The following is a 21898-nucleotide window of genomic DNA, read 5'->3' on the forward strand; positions in this document are numbered from 1 at the left end:
GTTTTCAGCTACCAATGTATGTCACGGTGGCCGACTGGTTAGAGCGTCAGCCTCACAGTTCTGAGGACCCGGGTTCAATCCCCGGCCCCGCCTGTGTGGAGTTTGCATGTTCTCCCCGTGCCTGCGTGGGTTTTCTCTGGGCACTCAGGGTGTACCCCACCTCCTGCCCGATGACAGCTGGGATAGGCTCCAGCACGCCCGAGACCCTAGTGAGGAGAAGCGGCTCAGAAAATGGATGGATGGATGTCACACTGTGAAAGTAAATATTTAAATATTATTTTATATCTTGGATATGTGTCTATAATAACCAGATCCTAAAATGTAGATGACAATGTCCGTTTTCTGAATAAACGACGCTACCGTTTCATACAATAAATTTTGATTAATCATTTTATATTCAGTGATTTATAACAATTTAACTACTCCTAATGGAAATCACTGAAGAAAAACAGAAAAGCCTTTCTTTCTGACAGCCGTTCCCCCTTCTTTCTCAGGTCTTTGTCATTGTGTGTAAAATGTTTGATATCACACATGATGTCGATGAAAGTGCGGCTGTCTTGAACAAACAGCCACTTGCATGCCAAGAAAAAAGATCCTACTACAACTCACACAAAAAATATTACCCAGATCAGGTTGGGCTAGGTAGAAATGTAGCTACAGTATGACTGTAAGATACTTACAAGTTGGAAAACAAAAGATTACTCCAACTTTTATGACTACCAAAGCAGAGCTTTGCTTTTTGCAAGTTGCGAAAAAAAAGGGTGACAAAAATTTGCCGATTTACATTAGCTTGGATGTGTGGGATGACATATCAGTTTTGGTTTGTTTAAAGCAAACTGAAGATGTCAAAAATGTCTTCAATGCATTGGTTGCTTGACTACAACAAAAATCAGTTGGTGTATTTTGATTTTGTCTGTTTCTAAAGGTAAAACTAAACATCTGAAGTCACAAATGCATTTCTTTATGCAATTCCCATTTAGTGGAATAAGAAACAATGATCCCATGGTGCTCTCTTTGATATATTTCACAACGATTTAAGTACAGATGTCCAAAGTATTCTAAAGTTTTCAGTCAAGTAAATAGTGATCCCTAAAAGAACAGGGACACTTTGAAGATGAAAAAAATCTAAACTGTGTTCCCAAAGTAGCATGTCACTTCAACTGTTTACGGTTGAGAACAGCAAGTGACTGACTTAAATTCAAGCATTTAGGCTTTTCAGTTCTTCAGGTTGTGAGACAGTGAAGCAGACAGGAAACAATTCCTGTTTTTTTATTTATTTTGTACAATAAAATAAGCCACAGCAGATATTAGGCCAATCACGCCAACGAATCATCACAAAGGTCCGCTGCACATTATAAGCTAACATTAGATAAACAGGAGACCTGCTAAAAACTAAATAAGACAAACCGAAACCAATATATATATCTGTTTGAATGTGTTTACACAGAACATTGACATTGACATTATTAGCCATGTTGCAAGTAGTTAGTCCTGTGCTGTCAATGATAATTATCCTATTGGGCTCGGTCCACACATTAAGACAACTGGCCTGTTTCTGTGGCAATTTTGCCCCAAGCACATCAAAGGCCATACAATCCTATGTCTTATAAGATTATCCTATCAGACTGTCTGTCACGTATGGGGAGTAGTTGGATCCAAGAGCAGGCAGAGGCAGATGTAAAATGATGAACAGTTTATTGAGGAAAGGAAATGGTGGTGGTCCTAGGTGGGTTGGCAGGCGGTGGTGAGGACAGGCGGCTGGCTTGGCGGCAGGAATGACGTGGATCAGGAACACATGGGAAAACACTGAGAACCAGGAGACACAGGAGTCAAAAAAAGGAAATGAGGAATAGAGTTGCTTACGTGAGGTAAATGGGCCGTGGTACCGCTGGAAGTAACTGCAATACTTTGGCGAGGATTTCCTGGAACAGGCAGGCTTATATACCGGTGGTGATGAGGCTGATTGGAGACAGGTGCTGAAAACAGAGAGGGGAGGGGGGAGAGAGAGAGGACGTAAAGCGCCCTCCCGTCTCCAATAATGGAACTGCAGGGCAGTATATGACAGTACCTCCCTCTCAACGGACGCCTCCCGGCGCCCTGCCAGGCTTCCCCAGGTGAGCCGCGTAGAAATCGTCCAAAAGGATATGCTCGAGTATAAGCTTCCGGGATATCCAAGACAGAAGGTTGGGCGAATCTTTAATCTTTAATCTGTGGAAGCTTCAACTGGACGGAAGTGGGATTGATGATTTTGGTAATTGGGAAAGGGCCAATGAAACAGGGAGTGAGTTTACGGGATTCAGTTTGAAGCGGGAGGTCGTGAGAAGAAAGCCAGACAGATTGGCCCACCTTGTATTCGGGCGTCAGGGAGCGATGACGGAGCTGGTGGTGATGAGGCTGATTGGAGACAGGTGCTGAAAACAGAGAGGGGACGGGGGAGAGAGAGAGGACGCAAAGCGCCCTCCCGGCTCCAATAATGGAACTGCAGGGCAGTATATGACACTGTCCTTAGGTCTGATGTGTGTTAAGAGTGGATTCGTCCTGATTTTAGGGTCCGAAACAGGTCAGGGCCTACAATCCAAAATAATGAACGTGTTCAATATTTATGGCCAAAAATCTTCATGTATGGGGGAGAGCCGACTTCTCCCGAGTCATGATGACAAGAATTGACGTGGAACAAAATATAGCCAATCAAGAAGTGCCCTGACTCAACAAAAAGAAACGACTGTATATAAAAAAAAAACAAGCATTCTCTTACCTGATGTCAATAGGTATTTTGCAAAGCAAGTCATTTTTTGAGGGCAACATCATTTTACAAGGCTCCTGTGGAAATGTTCGGGAATCATCGGTGCAAAGCCTGAAGCATTTCTTCTTCTTCGGTTTTGTGAGATCACATGTGATCACGCGAGATTTCGAGACCTGTGGTGGAAAAGAATCTTTATGTTTCTAGGGTTCTGTGTTGATATTATCAGAGCACACCACACACAATACGACCAAATGTTAAATGCCACATTTTTTTATCTTTGTGTGGGGTTTGTCACAGACAAAAAAATCTTTTAGGATTTGAAAAGTCCTTATATCTGTAGCAGGCCTTAGCAGCATAACGTATTGGGTACCAAATAATAAACGTATAACGATATCCCCAGGGTTGGTTTTCGGTGGAGTAAAATTTCAATCAGAAACAACAAACCCTATGTTAACACAATACCTATATGGGCAGACACTTGAATGTGAGATTATCTTATGTTGGGCGAAGTTGATAGTTTATTTTATGAAACCCTGACTGTGTGGTGTGTGGTAACGATTGGCCTTCTGGTCATGTTCTCTAAATTGCTATGGGTGACTTGGCAGCTGTGTAAAGCCTGCCGCCTATCCAGTGATGCGGCCCAACCCCACCAAACTTACACTCGGGGTTCGGTTCGGAAACTAGTATTCACACACACTAGTAACTCTTGAATGAGGAAGAAATATGTTGCTTAAATTGGATTTAAATTGAATAAGCAACAAGTCATCCAAATAAAATTTACAAACTAGTTTTCAGTTTATTTTACTTAATATAGGGCTTGGAATGAGTATTTTGCCATCTTTTAAAGATATTTCTCTCCTGGAAAGTCAACATCCATTTTCTGAGCCGCTTATCCTCATTGGGTCGCGGGAGCGCTGGAGCCTATTCCAGCTATCATCGGGCAGGAGGCGGGGTACACCCTGAACTGGTTGCCAGCCAATCGCAGGGCACACATAAACAAACAACCATTCACACTCACATTCACACCTAGGGGCAATTTAGAGACTTCAATTAACCTACCATGCATGTTTTTGGGATGTGGGAGGAAACCAGAGTGCCCGGAGAAAACCCACGCAGGCACGGGGAGAACATGCAAACTCCACAAAGGCGGGGCTGGGGATTGAACCCCGGTCCTCAGAACTGTGAGGCAGATGCTTTAACCAGTCGATCACCGTGCCGCGGAAAGTCAACATATTTTTCATATTTCAAGAAATCTTAACAAGTGTAATTTTTTTACTGCACTGGCAGAGAATTTCACGTTTCTAGTCTGAATGGTCTCAAAACAAGTATATATTTCCTATATTTAGACAGACAATTTTTGCAGTGAGGTAATATACCTTTAGTGATACAATGGTAGGCGGCACGGTGGTGACTGGTTAGAGCGTCAGCCTCACAGTTCTGAGGACTAGGGTTCAATCCCCGGTCCCTCCTGTGTGGAGTTTGCATGTTCTCCCGTGCCTGCGTGGGTTTTCTCCGGGCATTCCGGTTTCCTCCCACATCCCAAAAACATGCATGAATTGGAGACTCTAAATTGCCCGTAGGTGTGAATGTGAGTGCGAATGGTTGTTTGTTTGTATATGCCCTGCGATTGGCTGGCAACCAGTTCAGGGTGTACCCCGCCTCCTGCCCGATGATAGCTGGGATAGGCTCCAGCACGCCCGCGACCCTTGTGAGGAGAAGCGGCTCAGAAAATGGATGGATGGATAGATACAATGGTAAACAACCTGGAGCTGAACATGCTCTAGACTGTAGAGATGATCGTCGACTTCAGGAGGCATCCTTTGCCACAGCTCCCCCTCACGCTGTCCAATAAGAATTAGAATCCTCTTTATTTTGCCAAGTATATGAAAAACACACAAGGAATTTGTCTCCGGTAGTTGGAGCCGCTCTAGTACAACAACAAACAGTCAATTGACAGAGAATACTTTTGAGACATGAAGACATTGAGAAAAACAGTCACTGAGCAATAAAAGGTTGCTAGTAATCTGGCAATGCCTGTACAATTTATTTATTTATTTATTTGACAATTGTGCAAAAAGAGCAGTTTGAGTGACTAATAGAGCAATAGTCCGGTGCTATGACCATTGTGCAAAGGGCGCAGAGACTTCAAGAAATGTATGCAGTTTAAAGTGACGAGTACTACGATAATTTGGAACAATGTTGATGGTGCAAATGTTGCAGATACTACTCAATCGATTGTGCAAATGGTGCACATGAGTGGCCAGTATGGGTCAACAACAGAGTTGCCCGGTGTCAACCGTTGAGACCTTCAGGTTCCTGGGAATTACAATCTCTCAGGACCTGAAGTGGGAGACTAACATCAACTCAAAAAGGCCCAGCAGAGAATATACTTCCTGCGGTTTCTGAGGAAGCGCGGCCTGACACAGGAGCTGTTGAGGCAGTTCTACACAGCAGTCATCGAATCAGTCCCGTGTTCATGCATCACAATCTGGTTTGGTGCTGCCACAAAAAAGGACAAACTCCGACTGCAACGGACAATCAAAACTGCTGAAAAAAATATCGGTACCCCCCTTTCTACTGTACCCTTGAGGACTTGCACGCGGCCATAACTAAGATAAGAGCATGCAAAATCCTCTTGGACCCTCCACATCCTGGTCAACACCTCTTCTTTGGTGTCACATCCATCCATCCATCCATTTTCCGTACCGCTTATCCTCACTAGGGTCGCGGGTGTGCTGGAGCCTATCCAAGCTATATTTGGGCGAGAGGGTACACCCTGTACCAGCCAATCAGAGGCCTCGGTGTCACAGTTTTTCTTGATTTATTCACCTTCTGATGCTGAAACAGTATGACACATTATGTTGTGATTGATTTGAATTCCTATTTGGTTGTGCTTTTGCCACAATACGTCTTATTTTAACAGATTATTGTCGTTTGATTGATTGCATAAGGTGAGTGCACATGGTTTTCCGTGTCTATATGTGCCCTCCGACTGACTGGCGACCATTTCAGGGTGTAGTCACCCTTTTGCCCGAAGTCAGCTGGGATAGGCTCCAGTGCCCCGTGACCCTAACCCTAACCCTGGAGGTGTCAGTGTTCAGTGGCAGTGATCATTAAACATAAATTCTTGACTTTTAAGTCATAAGAGAGGCAGCAGACAAATACTGTTGATCTTAATAAACAATTTATTCAATGATGGGACCCTCTTCTCCCTCTAGGTTACTATTATAAGTGACACAAGTTTACCACACAGTTAAATATAACCCCAGCTACAACAGTGCTGACTGTGCACATAAATGTAATCAAAAGATTCTGTCGCATTCAGACATTATTTATAAATGATTATAGGCAGAGGCAGTGATTAAAGATGCCCTTGCTCCAAAACCAGTGGTATAGTGCAACTGCTCTGTGGTAGATCTTACTGTACCTCATTGATTATCTTAACTGAGCTGTGAGCATGTGGCACTTTCTTTTTTTTTTTTTACTTTATTTTGCTCATTATACGCTAAATAGGAATGCTAATTGCCTTCATGCTCACCCCTTTATTGAAAACATTGACACAAATAAAAATATAATAATAATGTTTTACACTTTCAAGGCACTCAAGGACACTTTACAATTGCGCAACACTCACTATAGGAAGTTTCCTTGAAATGCCTTTTAAAAATAAGAATATACTGTATCTTACAAACAGTATGTTCTTATGTTTGGACCAGGGGGTCGGAGTTGCAATCCTTCTGTTATATCAATGCATGTTGTAAAGTACATGGGGGTGATTAGATGTGTTGAGAGGAAATTATTAAAACAGAATTTATGTTCATCGCTATGCTTTTTTTTCCCTAAAAGGTTTCACAAAAAATACTTTAATCCCTCATAGCTTTTGCCAAGCTTCGTCAAATAAACACATTCAAAATAAATGTCCTGTCAGCCAAAACATTGCAGCTGTTACAGTTGTCAACATGAAAAAGGGTTTGGGTTTAACCAATATAAAAATCCCAATATACAGACCTTAAAGCATTTGAACAGCTGTAATGTTGTTTGTCCTTGTCATTTCAAGCTGAGCAAAGAGACAGATAATATGAACCATATAGTAGATGTTATGTAAAATGGTGTCCCACAAGCGCGATGACAGCTGCATAAAAGTGAAAAAAAGAATAAACACAAACATTACCATTTGTAAGGCAAACAGACTGAGACAATTAGCCTCGTCACAGGCTGCGAGGCACTGACCCTTGCGTCTGTCTACTTGCCCTGAACTGACGCGAAGCCAGACCTGCAATATGTTGCCATCAAGAGTGTTTATGCGTGTGCACCAGGCATCCTGGCAAATGTTGCAGTCAGCCGCAGGTAGAAATTCATGCACACATAAATGCCGGAAAATAATTTATAGGTGCTCTTCTGACATAATTTGTGACTACTCAATAGTGTTAGTTTCCTTCCTTTTATTCAATTTAACTCTGAGAGGATGGCCTTGATTAATATAACAATAGAGTTCATGCTTCTTTGAGTGAGAAAACAGTGTTTGTGAGCAACCAATGGCGAGGATGATGATGATGATGTATGGATGTATTGATGCTCTCAGTGGAGTACAGGAAGAAGTGGCCCTTTCCATTAATTACAAAACCCATTTAAATACTGTATTTAATGTTCTGTGGCAAAATCACAGATGATATAAAACAGAAATGGAACGGTAAACACTTTTTTTTCCAGCTCCAAGATTAAAAACTCATTGCAATAATTATGTGGCTCACCGTGCGGGTTAAGCATAGCGTTAGTATACCCCAATTAGTGCTGTATTACATTGCCATCGATGGCAGATCCCATGTGACTTTTTTTTTAAACTCTATTCATTCTGTTAGCAGCCTTGCATGCTGACAGGCGGCCAAAAATACATTTGTAATCCCTTTTAGGATAAAACCCGATGGCACACCACATACACACATTCCTTTAATGCATTCTAGGAGCACACCATGTTCTAAACAGCTGATTAAGTGAACGTTGCTACAACCCTTCCTTTAATGCAGTTGTGCACAAAGATCAGCAACAATAAAAAGAACCTAGTGATCTTTTATCACGCACTCCTTTAAACGATAATTGACAGCTCAAACCATCTTGAGCAGAGATGATGATGAGAAAGAGAGAAGTAAGGGCATGAAAAATTACGAAAATCAGGATAAGAACAATAGGAAATAAGTTGATGAGGTAAGGATGGATAAGGGATGAATCCTGTGGGTGCCAGTCAAGCTGAGCGCTTCATATTAAGCCTGTATTGTGTGTTTAGTTAGCACTCATTTCATCGTCTTCACTACCAACACCTGTGACAACTGGGGTTTGTGCGTGCGTGTGTGTGTGTGTGTGCAAAAAAAGTGTTGATCTGTTCAAGAGCTGACCTCATTTTATGGTGCGCTTGCCGTTAAACATCCATGGTGCAGCACTGCTCAGCACCTCTTTAGCATCATGATGTGTTTACTGACATTTTATGATTGGGTTCATTTACATATGGATTTATTGAGTGGAGTGTAAATTCTACTCTGGACTCTACCAGACAATTGCAAATTTGTCATGAAGCCTTAGGTTTGAGGGATTGTATAGTTCTTAAACCTTTACATTATTTCTGTGGTGATAACATTCATGCATCAACTCGTCTGATGTGCATAAAAATTAAGACACCTTTACTGGTATTTTATGACGCACGTCACAGTGGTGAGATTTTAGAGTTTGCACCGCAAGACTGCAAACCACATTACATATGAGCATTTCTGCCAAGCAAAAAAGGGGTGTAAAAATGAAATGCACCTCTCAGGATTTAAAGCACTTTGATTCTAAAGAATTTCTTCCTACCTGATCTACTTCATAATTGATGTGTAATTGTATAATACAATGGTGAGCATTAATGATACACATCCACATTATTTCTGAATCTTTTACCATTTGCACAATTTTTATACAACATGGATTGCATGGCTGACATGGACTTTGTGGCAAGAGGCAATTCTGACAAAAATATCTTCTTATTGAGTACATTACAAATGATCCATCCATCCATTTTCTGAGCCGCTTCTCCTCACTAGGGTCACGGGCGTGCTGGAGCCTATCCCAGCTGTCATCGGGCAGGAGGCAGGGTACACCCTGAACTGGTTGGCAGCCAATCGCAGGCACATAGAAACAAACAACCATTTGCAATCACAGTCATCCCTACGGGCAATTTAGAGTCTCCAATTAATGCATGTTTTTGGGATGCGGGAGGAAACCGGAGTTCCCGGAGAAAACCCACGCAGGCACAGGGAGAACATGTAAACTCCACACAGACGGGGCCGGGGATTGAACCCGGGTCCTCAGAACTGTGAGGCTGACGCTCTAACCAGTCGGCCACCGTGCCGCCTACATTACAAATGATACATTTAAAACATAAAAAAACCTGCTTAATTCAACAACTAATTTATTTTACCCTTCATGAAAGTAAATAAATGTGTGCACTAAAAATCAGCAGGGAGCTTCCTTGGCACACATTGGAAACAAGCTGTGTAGTCTGCTAACTGGCATAGACTCAAATAAAAATAGATGCTATTCACAAATCAGTTTTTTTTCCCCTAACTTTAATATCAATTCACACCTTTGGAAGCCACTGCCAGATGATTGTAATTAGTGTACTGTATAATACACCTTTTGAGCAAAATATGACACGTGATTCATTTCTACCTCAGAACACATCCTATTAACACTTAACAGCCTTACATTTGACTGCCAACAGTTAAGGGTTAGGGTATCATCGCGTAGTATGGTGTTGCATGAGATAATAAAGAATCACCCTCTTAACATATATATAAAAAAATGTCAGAAACATATTAGGCAGATTATTTCTCAATCGTCACACTGCTTCTTTGCCAGTACATTTTATACAGTTAGAAAGTACACTTGAGTTCCTCAGACAGCAAATTCATCAATCAGTGTGGGTCTTTATTTTATGGTCAACATTCATTATTCTATGGAAAATATTGTATTTCCACATTTATAATGCATTGTTCATGTTGTGACATAAAAAGAAACACGTTTACTTGCAGTTGACAACATTGGCAGCATCAAATTGGTAATTACACTTAAAAAAAATGTGCACTTCCCTACCCATACATCCATCCATCCATCCATTTTCTGAGCCGCTTCTCCTCACTAGGGTTGCGGGCGTGCTGGAGCCTATCCCAGCTGTCATCGGGCAGGAGGCGGGGTACACCCTGAACTGGTTGCCAGCCAATCGCAGGGCACATAGGAACAAACAACCATTCGTACTCACAGTCATGCCTACGGGCAATTTAGAGTCTCCAATTCATGCATGTTTTTGGGATGTGGGAGGAAACCGGAGTGCCCGGAGAAAACCCACGCAGGCACGGGGAGAACATGCAAACTCCACACAGGCGGGGCCGGGGATTGAACCCAGGTCCTCAGAACTGTGAGGCTGACGCTCTAACCAGTCGGCCACCGTGCCGCCCCTACCCATACACGACAGTATAAATTGGAAAACTCAACAAGTTGTATATCTAATTACTGTGTAGATACAGTCATCTTTTTCAGGAGATCAAGTTTGTTGAAGAAGTTGTTCAGATCACCACAAAGCTGAGATTATAACCAAAGGTGTAACATTTTGATGCATGCTTAAAAAAAAATAAAATAGTGGAAGCTGGTAACCAAAACAAAACAATTCAAGCCAGTTAAAGATTAAGCATTTTCACTCATTTTCAAAAGGATTTTTTTTAACCCTAGTATCTATTGGTGTGAATATTTCTTCTCTCTCTATTATATTGAGAGGGGTGGGGGGGAGGGGGGGGGGGAAGCATGAAAATGAATGCTGCTACCAATCACTCACCTCTCTCAGGGCCTAATATTGATGATGACCAAATATAAAGGTATTTAATAGAAATCCTTTTAGTTGTTTTATTTTTTAGTAATAAATAAATAAATAAAAGGAAACATATCTATCTTGAAAGGGTTAAAACCCCAAGAACTTCCACGGCCAGGACGAAAACCACACTGCTCCTCCTGAATCTGAGATTCGAATTCCAGAGAGACCCTCCCCCAAATAAACCTCACCAGGGAGGCTAAGGAGTGTGATCCCCCTGTAGTTGGAACACACCTTCCTGTCCCCCTTCTTATAAAGGGGGACAACGTGTCATGATCTGTGCCCTGAAGTTCCATTTTTGGAGCTTGGCTGGCACTTTGTGCCTCACCTCTCTCTCTCTCTCTCTCTCTCTCTCTCTCTCTCTCTCTCTCTCTCTCTCTCTCTCTCTCTGTCCTGCAATCAGCACCACCTCGGCCACGCACCTGTTATCAACCAACACTCATCACTGCCTGCGCAGCTGTTCCCAATCAGCACTCGTCATTGCCTGCATATAAGCCTGCCAGATCCAGAAATCTAGCGGCAGAGTATTAACGCTCGTTCGTGGTACACAGGTCTTCTCTCATGATTCCTTCTCGTGCGTTCAAATTGATTCTTTGGCTACCCGCAATTGTATTAATCCTCTTGTGACCTCCGCGGTCCCCAGTGCTCTTCCGTGCCTCCCGCTTCGCTGCCTGCTCCAGCCACGGCGTCAAACTCTTCCACAATTCTGTACATAGTTATACTTAAATAAATTATTTTTCAGTCAAAAGTACTTTTTCAGTGTTGCTTTATGGTCAGATGTTTGAGATTTTCACTAAAGAAAAAATATATGTAATAAAAGTCATTGTTCTGCTTGGTGTGTCTACTTTCACAAAAAGGCTGTTTTCTCCGTTTTTTTCTTACAGAAACAGATTTGGCTGAAAGTAGCCTATTTTTGACTGCTGATTACTAAAGCGCGGTATAAGCTAGAGACAAAAAAAAAATTCTGATGAAAGAAGAGAGTGTGATCTTTCATTTGGTGTTTTGGTGTTTACATCGTCATAGTACATAACATTCTGTGGGGCTTGGAAAGCAGTGAAATTGCTCGAAAATTCCTGCTCAGGAAACAGCTGGCAGTGAATGAGTTAAAAAGGTATTCGACCACCCAGTTCAGGGCAGGGAAGCCACTCGACGCCTCCTTACTCTCACTCAGGGCTCTAGTTCCGTGGCTTCCTTTTCCATTGAGTTCAGAATTCTAGCGGGTGAGTGGGGATGGGATGAAACGGCGTTAAGAGGCATTTTTTTTTAAGGAGCTTTCAGAGCAGCTCAAGGATGAGCTCGCAGACAGGGACAAGGCTTCCTCACTCGAAGAATTAATTTCGATAGCTATTGGACTGGGCAATCGCTTACGGGAAAGAGCACGAGAGCTTGCAGGTTAGCACCCTCCGCAGGCACCGCTCCGCTAGATATTCCGCCGCATCCTGAATTTACGGCCGCCTCCTCATCACCTCCCACTGCATTGGAGGAGCAAATGCAACTCAGGAAGACCAGATTAGACCCTCAGGAACGTCACCGCCGCTTCAGCCAATGTTTATGTATCTGTTGTGAACAACCAGGCAATTTCATCGCCACATGTTCCGTCAAAGTAAAAGACCGGGCTCCCCACGCGCCGTGGTAAGCCAGACAAACACTTCTCCCAGCTTTCCCTCCCGCATAACCGTTTCCTCGATTATCCTTGGTTCTTATTGCAATACTCCGGTTCCCAGTCTATCGACTCCGGCGCAAACGATAGTTTTATTCATGAGAGCTCCGGCTACCCCTCAAAACCCTTCAGGTCTCCAAGAAAATCACTGCCCTGGACGGACGACTCATCTCCCCGGTCACTCAACAAACGGCAACGTTTACACTACTCATCTCAGGCAATCACAATGAAACTATCCAATTGTGTGTCATTCCTCCCTCTGAGATCCCATTAGTCCTCGGAATCCCCAGCACTCGTCACTGCCTGCATATAAGGCAGTGACGCCAGAGTATTAACACTCGCTCGTGGTACACAGGTCTTCTCTCATGATTCCTTCTCGTGCGTTCAAATTGATTCTTTGGCTACCCGCAATTGTATTAATGGTCTTGTGTCCTCCTCGGTCCCCAGTGCTCCTTCCGTGTCTCCCGCTTCGCTGCCCGCTCCAGAGAAAGGTCTTTGTTCATAATTATCTGTCATTGTGTTAATTAAAATTTTATGTAGCAAATGTACTAGTGGTATCAGTATTTGGTGTCGGTGAGTACTTGAGTGAATACTCGTTTTGGTATCAGTCTGAAAAAGTGGTATCAAACATCCCTACTGTGAACCCATATAAATGTATGATCACCTAATATTATTACAAACAAAAAAACAACTGATGAATAGTTTTGAAATTGATGAATAGTTTTGAAATCAGAAGCCAGTAAAAAAAATAAAATTAAAAATCAACTATTATCCAATTTATTTTCAATAAATTTATCCAAGTGGGATTGCTAACACCCCTCCTTATTGGTGGAGGGGTTTGTGTGTCCAGATGTTCCTAGGAGCTAAGTTGTCTGGGGCTTCACGCCCCTGGTCGTGTCACCCATGGCAGACAGGTCCTAGGTGAGGGACCAGACAAAGCACGGCTCCCAAAAACCCTATGACGGGCAAAATAAGTGGACATAGGTATAGGTAGGTCCCCCTTCCCGTGGGCTCACCACCTGTGGGTGGGGCCATAGGAGTCGGGGGCGGTGTGAGCTGGGCGGTGGCCGAAGGGAGGGACCCTAGCGATCTGATCGTTACTAAGCATTACGAAAGAGTTGGCGTTTGATGATGCCAGATGCGTTTTAGGTTTGGTGAATTGGATCACTTTGTATTACGATCACGGCAATAAAAAAGTCGAAAAGTGTATTCTACCCTTAGTAAATACAATACAAATGGTGAGTAGCTACGTGTGAATACAATTTTCGTAGTACTGAACATCATTATTGAAGTGTCACCATTAAAATGTCATCTATTGTGTCAGCTCTGTGATAAACCTGTCTGAATTTGAGACCACATCATATGAAACGTAACCTTTAATCTAATGACAATTGTCTGTTGTCCAGAGTGAGTGCTTCTCAATGAGATTGTTTGATTCTGAACATAGCCACATCCCCTGATATGAGAGGACGTGCACACGCAAGAAACCACATTATCTATGTTGTTTATTTTTACATCTTTTGAAACATCATAATCTCAGCTGTTGTTCATTCAAAATGTATAACGTGAATAGTTTTTTTTGGTGTTATGATTTGTGAAAAGTTTTCTCCGGGCACTCCGGTTTTCTCCCCAAAAACATTTTATTATCACTCCAATAAATCTGGAACAAGATTGTATGACGTGACCTGAGACTTGCTTGTGAATTTCACATAAGTGACTTACTCCCGTCTCTGGTGGCAAGTTCATGAATGAAAATACAGGCATATTAATAGCTTGAATTGAAAGAAAGATGGCCATGCTTCTTGCCGATATTTGGTGCTAGATGGTGACCATCAAACTAGATGCATATCGCACATCAGTACATTTCTTTAAGGATAGCATATGGAGACTATTGTGCTTGTAAAACTGGAAAAAAAATATATTCTAGTGGCTTCTAAGTGGCTATATGGGATGGTGTGTATCTTTTAGTGACTCCAGAGGGATTCACTTCTCTGCTGCACATGAGCGAGATATTTCTTCCCGACATTCTCATTAACTGCTAGTTTATGCTACCAAAAGGGGATGGCCAGCAGAGAGACTGTGCACAACTTGTCACTGCTGGATGTTGGTAATCTTTTGGAACTTTGCCAGAAAACAACAGCAGCTTTTCAATCAAGTAGCATGTGGCCTTGTCTTTTTCCACCGAAAGGTTGTGTGTGAGTGTGCATTTGTGAGTGAGAAAGGCAGCTACAGAATGGCACAGTGGAAACCAAGCACAAGAGGCCTGAATCTCTTTCACACACATATTACTCCACCCTTCAGTAACTGGCAGGGTGCAAGTTTTGGAATGTTCGCCACATGCCCTCTTCATTTGTCCATGCTGTAACCCGCAAAGCACCCCAAGCACGTTCAAGAATTTTGCTCTACTGCACAAAAGCTGTGCCATTTTACATTACAGAGCAAAGCTGTATTTTGGGTATTCCAAGAGGTCACTACCAGGTGGTATGATTCTAACAATAGCACATTTAGAAAACTTTGACTGATACTAGCGCACATGATGCAAAATGTGTATAATGTGCTGAAAAAAGGGCAAGGGTTAGGTATCAGTTATTATTCAAGAATGGATCCATAGCCCTTTGGGCTGTGCCACTGTGATACAAACATAAGAATTATACACAACAATAATACTGGAACTCAAATCTTTTCCCACCGGGGAAAATGTCTCTGTTATACAGTTAAAGATTATGCCATAATAAATGTGTGTTACTTTGAGATAGATTATAAAAAAAAAAAAAACATTTATTGCTTTTCCTTTCCATCCAATTAATCATTAGGATAGCTTTAACAACGTTATAGAAGGAAAACTGTAATGTAGCCTGAAGCCAGTTTTTATCTTTTATTTCATCAAACCTGCATTATTTCAGAATAAGGATATGGGATTACGGCAAAGTCATAAGAAGCTGTTTCATGACTGTGTCTCAAGATATCTATCTACAGTGTTGACAGTAGTGTACCGTGAATGTATTTGTTTGAGTGAATGAGTGAAATGAATTTAATGCAACAATTTTGTGTGTTTGTGTGTGTGTGTGTGTGTGGTGTGTGCGTGTGTGTTTTCCCTTACAGTTGTGAAGTGAAAGTGACTTTTTAAGCTCTACAGTAAACGTGTTTTTACAAGTAATTTACCACTGTATGATTTGTCTATTTGGCCTTGTGTATTTGGTGGTCTCACTCCCAAAGAGGCTCTGTAAGTGGGTTGACAGCAGGATGTTCAGGTTGTCCGATTATCTGGCTGTGTGATCTTTTCTCTCAGTGAGCCCACGCAGCACCGTTTTTGGAATTAGAGCCTCTGGTGCTGCAAGATCTTTGATATTTTCCATATACGGTGATTTTTGTTTGTGTGTGTGTGCTGAAAATTAACATTTTCCAGATTGTGGTGATTTTAATTTTACTGTGGGAGAAGATGGCTGGCATCACCAAGAGGTTTTAAATGCTATTCTGGTAACTGGTAAGTGCAACTGAGAGCTGATGTCAGGAATTCAGCTCTTTGTCTCCATGAGGCACAATGAAGGTGCCCTTGAGCTTGCGCACAAAGGCCTAATTGGTCCACTGAAGCTGCTTAGTGTGCAGCAAAAGATAGCAAAATGTGGCTTCTAAATATAGTTATTTTGTTAAATTAATGTGAAGCAATCAGGAGAAATGCATGTTTAAGAAAACTCAAAAAATAAATAGCAAGTAAACACTGGTCTAGATGTCAGCTTTATTAGGTATTAACCGATGTTCACTTGCCTTTATCCGACTCTACAAAATCTGTCTCTTGGCTGCATCACTTCCCTTTTTTGTTCTATTCATCTGGAGTTATCTCAGTCAAACTAATCTGCCTCATTCTACAGATAGTACATCTCTTTTGATATGTATCACATTGATTCCTGCGAACAATGGATGTGTTTTTGTCTTGCAAATGATGCTATCCTGACAAGCTGGATAAAACCTCTCATCAGCTCTGGGAAAATGACAAAAGTCCCATATCATTATGTGCAGACAGTCTGTGACCTTTGCACTTTATATGCTTTCAAATCTCATTAGGATCTCGGCATTATGCCCTGCCATGTTATAGGCACATGGACTGTATGTGTTTTTAAAAAACATAACAGTTGCATTGCTTTCACTCACAATTGAATGTGCACACATACCTATGATATTTTAAAACAATTCTCTGTCGACATGAAAATGTGTGAATTTCCTCATGTCAAAGTCTCATATGGCTTGTTGGTGGGCGTAGCCTCCTGCCCGCGCCTGATTACAATCTGCCTCATTTGGTATTTAAGAGCAGCTGCAGTAGAAGGAAGCAGTGAAGAAGTCAGTGCAATAAATACAAGAGAGAGCCATTTTATATATACAATGTTCCCTCACCACTTGGCGCTTCACGTTTGCAGCTTCAGTGCTTTGTTTTTCCAAAATATGTATTCATCAAAAAAATAAAAAATAATTAATCAAAAAATAAAAAATACAGCCATATCGGCAGCCATATTGCGGAAAGACGCGTTGTTTCATGTTGATGTGCGAGAGAGGTTTCCCTGCATGCCAAACAAAGAGATTAGTTGACTCAGAGAATTTTTACATGCCTGTACATGCCTGTACTGTACTGTACATGCCACGGGCACTCATAAAAGGCACGTGATTGGCGTGACATCGACCAATGAGAGCACGAGTGGATTTATCCTGTGAACTGAGTGGCTGCGCATTATCGCAGCCTCACCCAGCATCTTCCCTTGTTGTGTCTCGCCAGTCTCGTCCACGCTGTTGACTGTCTCGCATACTGTATCTTAGTGTTGTGTTCGTGCTAACTTTTTTTGTTTAAGCGATAACTTTTTTTGATTACCTAAGCCCTTACAATGCCGCCTAAGCGCTCAGCACACACTGCAACCCGGATTTAGAGTTGCTGTTTTTGAACTGTAAGCCATTCTACTCACCTTGTGAGGTCGCAGCTTTCATTCTTGCCGGTGTTTACATTCCTCCTCAAGCCCTGTATAATCGCGCTAGAAGGCAGCTGACTAAAGAAATTAACATTGCAAAGAGAAACTATGCAGTAAAGTTAGAAAAACAGTTTATGGCTAACGACTCTAAATCAGTCTTGCATGCATTACAATCGTTAACCAATTACAAGCGACCAACTCCCCAAGCTGAGAACAATAAAAGACGAGCCAATGACTTGAACACCTTCTACTGCAGATTTGAAAAGGACACTTTCACACTCCACACCCACCCAGCCGCACCACCAACCACCATCAAAACCTCTGACTTCTGTCTTGACCATCCACGAAGAGAATGTGAGACGCATTTTCAAACAACAAAATATTAACTAAGCAGCGGGCCCAGACCTGGTGTCCCCATTCTGGCTCAAACTCTGTGCAGACCAGCTTGCTCCAGTCTTCACACAGATCTTCAATAGATCTCTGGATCTGTGTTAAGTACCATCCTGTTTCAAACGCTCCACCATCATTCTAGTCCCCAAGAAACCTGCAATCTCAGGTCTGAATGACTACAGGCCTGTCGCCCTGATATTTGTGGTCATTAAATCCTTTGAACTCCTCGTGCTGGACCACCTCAAGAGCATCACAGGTCCCCTGCTGGACTCCCTGCAGCTTTCCTACCGAGCAGGTAGGTCTGGGGATGATGCAGACAACATGGGACTGCACTTCATCCTAGAACACCTCAACGGCACAGGGACCTACGGGAGGATCCTGTTTGTGGAGTTCTGCTCTGCATTCAACACCATCATCCCCGAACTCCTCTCCTCCAAGCTACTCCAACTCACGGTCTCACCTGCCATCTGCCAGTGGATTTACAGCTTCCTGACGGGCAGGACACAGCAGATGAGGCTGGGGGACACCACCTCATCCACACGCACCACCAGCACCGGGACGCTCCAAGGTTGTGTTCTTTCTCCACTGCGCTTCTCGCTCTACACGAACGACTGCACCTCAACGCACCCGGCTGTCAAACTCCTGAAGTTTGCAGACGACACCACAGGCATCGGCCTCATTAAAGACGGTGACGAGTCTGCGTATGAGGTGGAAGGATTTTACGAGGATTTATCCCGTCTTTGTAGTCAATCGAAGCACAAATTTTGAATAGTCATGGGTGACTTTAATGCAGTGCTTCTCAATTGTTTCCTGTTATGACCCCCCCCCCCCCCCCCCCCCCATGAAGAAGAAAAACAATTGTGTTCTTCTTCAGGGTCTCACATGCCCCCCCCTGGTATCACTACGCGACCCCCTAGGGAGCCCCGCCCCACTATTTGAGAAGCACTGCTTTAATGCCAGGATTGGCCTAAACTCTGGTGAGAAATCAATTGGATCCAACGGAATGGGATAAAGAGACGAAAGAGGAGAACGCTTCATAGAATTTGATGAACAAGAAGGCTTATACTTTATAAATTTGTTCTTTAACAAGTAATGGATCAGAAATTGGACATGGATAAGCGCCAAAGGTAACACTAGCATCATAGACTACTTCCTGTCCAACGACAAAGGGGTATTTACGGATTGCACCACCCTAAAGAAATTTTACATTGGAAGGGACCACAAATTGGTTCGGGTCAAAGTGCAAATCAACTGCCAACTTGAACGAAAGAAACTTCTGAACAGCAAGCTTACCAAATTAAACTTAATTCAAGAAAGAAGCGATGAGTTTCAAATACGTTTGGCCAATCACTTTAAAGCTCTTCCAACGCTGGAAGACACAGATTTGTCAACACACAATGACAAAATTGTAAACGGGATTGTTCAAACTGCACACAAAGTAGCACCATCGATGAGAAAGATGACAACATCCAGAACATCTAAAGCTACTTTCAACTTCATGAAAAAGCGACGAGAAATGAAGAAAAGGGGCAACATTATCAACAAAATTGAATATTTTGAATTGTGCAAGACAATTCAGAAAAAGATACAAGAAGAATTTAGAACTTACAATGTTCGGCTTGTTCAGAAAACGCACAAGAAAATAATTTTTGGTTTGAAAATGGAAGATGGACCGATAAGCCGCCAATAAATCGTACGAGTTAAATAATTTTATACAAACCTATACAGTGACCCTCATCAATTGATTACTGGAAAGCTAGAAGCAGACCCAGTTCCATGTATCCTGAATGAAGAGGTTGAAAATGCTATTAGTTCACTTAAGGCCGGAAAAGCTTGTGGTCTGGATGAAATTTCTGTTGAAATGCTTAAAGCAGGAGGGAACGAACTTAATAAAATCCTTGTAAAACTACTTCAACTTGGACTTGCAAGAAGTACCGGCGACATGGAAAGACGCAGAAATCATTTTGCTACATAAATCAGGCAATAAAATTGACCTAAGAAATAATCACCCAATAAGCCTGCTCTCTGTCTTTGGCAAGATATTGGACAAACGAATTGGAATCAAACTCAGTGAAGCACAGCCGATAGAACAAGCGGGTTTTCGTAGCGGTTTTAATACTATGGACCACATACAGACAGTTTAACAAATAATCGAACGACACGAGTACAAAATGCCTCAGTGTGTAGCCTTCATCGACTATCAAAAAGCGTTTGACTCAGTCACCACCACTTCGATACTGCAGGCGCTAGTAAATCAAGGGATAGAGCTGACCTATAACATTCTACAATCAATATACAACGATTCTTCAGTTTCAATACGAATTGATGATGAAAGAGTGCGAATAAGTCTCGGGAAAGGGGTCAGGCAAGACGACAAACTGTCTCCGAAGCTATTTACAGCTTGCCTTGAAGAAATATTTAAAAAGCTCAACTGGTAAAAAGAAGGACTAAAAATTAACGGCGCTTATTTGAGCCATCTTCGTTTTGGTGACGACATCATTTTATTCTCCTACGATACTGAACTACAGCGTCGTATTCAGGAATTAGAGTTAGAAAGCTATCGCTCAGGTCTGAAAATGAACAAAAGGAAAACGAAGGCCATGTTCAACCGTTATTGTCCACAAAAAGATATCAAAATGAAGGACTATGTCCGAGACGCCGTCGACAACTACATCTATTTAGCCCAACTTGTAACAATGGATGGAAACACAAGCACTGAAGTTGAACGCCGCATAAGGCTTGCCTGGCAGGCTTATGGAAGGCTTAGTGTTATATTCAAGAACAATCTTCCCATTTGCTTGAAAAGAAAAGTTTTCGAGCAATGTATTTTACCAGTCCTCACTTAGGGTAGTGAAACTTGGACTACGAATGCCAAAGTTATACACCCAAAGGAACAGGACACGCCAAATGTTGAAAATAAGCATTCACGACAAGAAAAGATGCAGTTGGATAAGACAGCAGACGCGAGATACCGACGTCATACAGAAAATAAAAAGCCTGAAATGGAAATGGGCTGGCCACGTTGCCCGAAGAGCTGACAAAAGGTGAACCACAGAAATTAACAATTGGATACCACTGGACACAAAGCGACCACGGCGAAGACCTAAAAGTAGATGGATAGATGAAATCATTTAACACACCGGAATACACTGGCAACAAATTGCAAAATGTCGTAGTAGTTGGAAACGTTAAGAAGAGGCCTTCATCCTGCATGGTGGACAACTGGTTAGCACATCTGCCTCACAGTTCTGGGGACTAGGGTTAAAATCTCGGCCCAGCCTGTGTGGAGTTTGCATGTTCTCCCCGTGCCTGGTTGGGTTTTCTCCGGGCACTCCCACATCCCAAAAACATGTGTGGTAGGTTGATTGAAGACTCTAAATTGCGCATAGGTGTGAATGTGAGTGCGAATGGTTGGTTGTTTCTATGTGCCCTGCGATTGGCTGGCGACCGGTTAAGGGTGTACCCCGCCTCCCGCCTGGAGATAGCTGGGATAGGCTCCAGCAGCCCGCGACCCTAGTGCGGATAAGCAGTAGAGAAAATGGATGGATATATATATATATATATATATATATATATATATATATATATATATATATATATATATATATATATATATATAATATATAATCAATACAGATGTCTGGGTGGCAGCAATGCATTAATCCAGTATACAAACTGCTGTTAAACACACGAAAGAAGAAGAGGCAGAAGAAGAAGGAAGCAGTGGTGGTTTTACTGTGGGGGCCTGGCTGGGGCAAAGAGGCAGAGTTTTAAACAGTCTCGCACACACACACACACACACACTCACACGCACGCACACACACACATACACACACATACCATTTTCCTTGATGTGAGCAAGTCAGCTCTAAAAGCACAATTAATCAACAGTGCCCGCACTATAGGGCAAATGGTGAGTCACTGTCTCAAAGATTCAATATGATTACTGTATTCTGGGAAACACTGTTGATATTTTCACTTTCACCTTAGCTTAGCGGTGGACCTTTTTTTTTTTCTTTTTTTTTTGGGCGGGGGGGAGCCGGGGTGGGGGGGGGGGGGTGATTTGTACTGAGTCTAAAGGAAATATATTCCCATATCAAGTTTTCATGGGCATTTTTACCATGATGAAGCTGCATGCTAAGCAGAGGGAATTATGAGCAGAGAAAAATTTAAATAAGAAGCCTTCCATTTCCAACTTCCTGGTGCTCTCAGGCTATACAGCCCACCTCTACCTTCCTTTTGCTTTAAACATTTAATATTAA

General features: G+C 42.4%; 1 long non-coding RNA gene across 1 annotated transcript; it reads right to left on the bottom strand.

The window, feature by feature from the left end:
- Positions 1–1384: 1384 nt before the first annotated feature.
- LOC133475666 (uncharacterized) lies at positions 1385–2815 on the bottom strand. The gene is made up of 4 exons (XR_009787906.1): positions 2347–2815; positions 2069–2223; positions 1887–1976; positions 1385–1806 (listed from the first exon to the last, which is right to left on the bottom strand). It is a non-coding gene; the product is annotated as an uncharacterized LOC133475666 (long non-coding RNA).
- Between the last annotated feature and the right edge of the window lie 19083 nt (positions 2816–21898).

This window comes from Phyllopteryx taeniolatus, chromosome 1 (assembly GCF_024500385.1).
Source record: "Phyllopteryx taeniolatus isolate TA_2022b chromosome 1, UOR_Ptae_1.2, whole genome shotgun sequence".
In the NCBI taxonomy this organism is placed as follows: domain Eukaryota; kingdom Metazoa; phylum Chordata; class Actinopteri; order Syngnathiformes; family Syngnathidae; genus Phyllopteryx; species Phyllopteryx taeniolatus.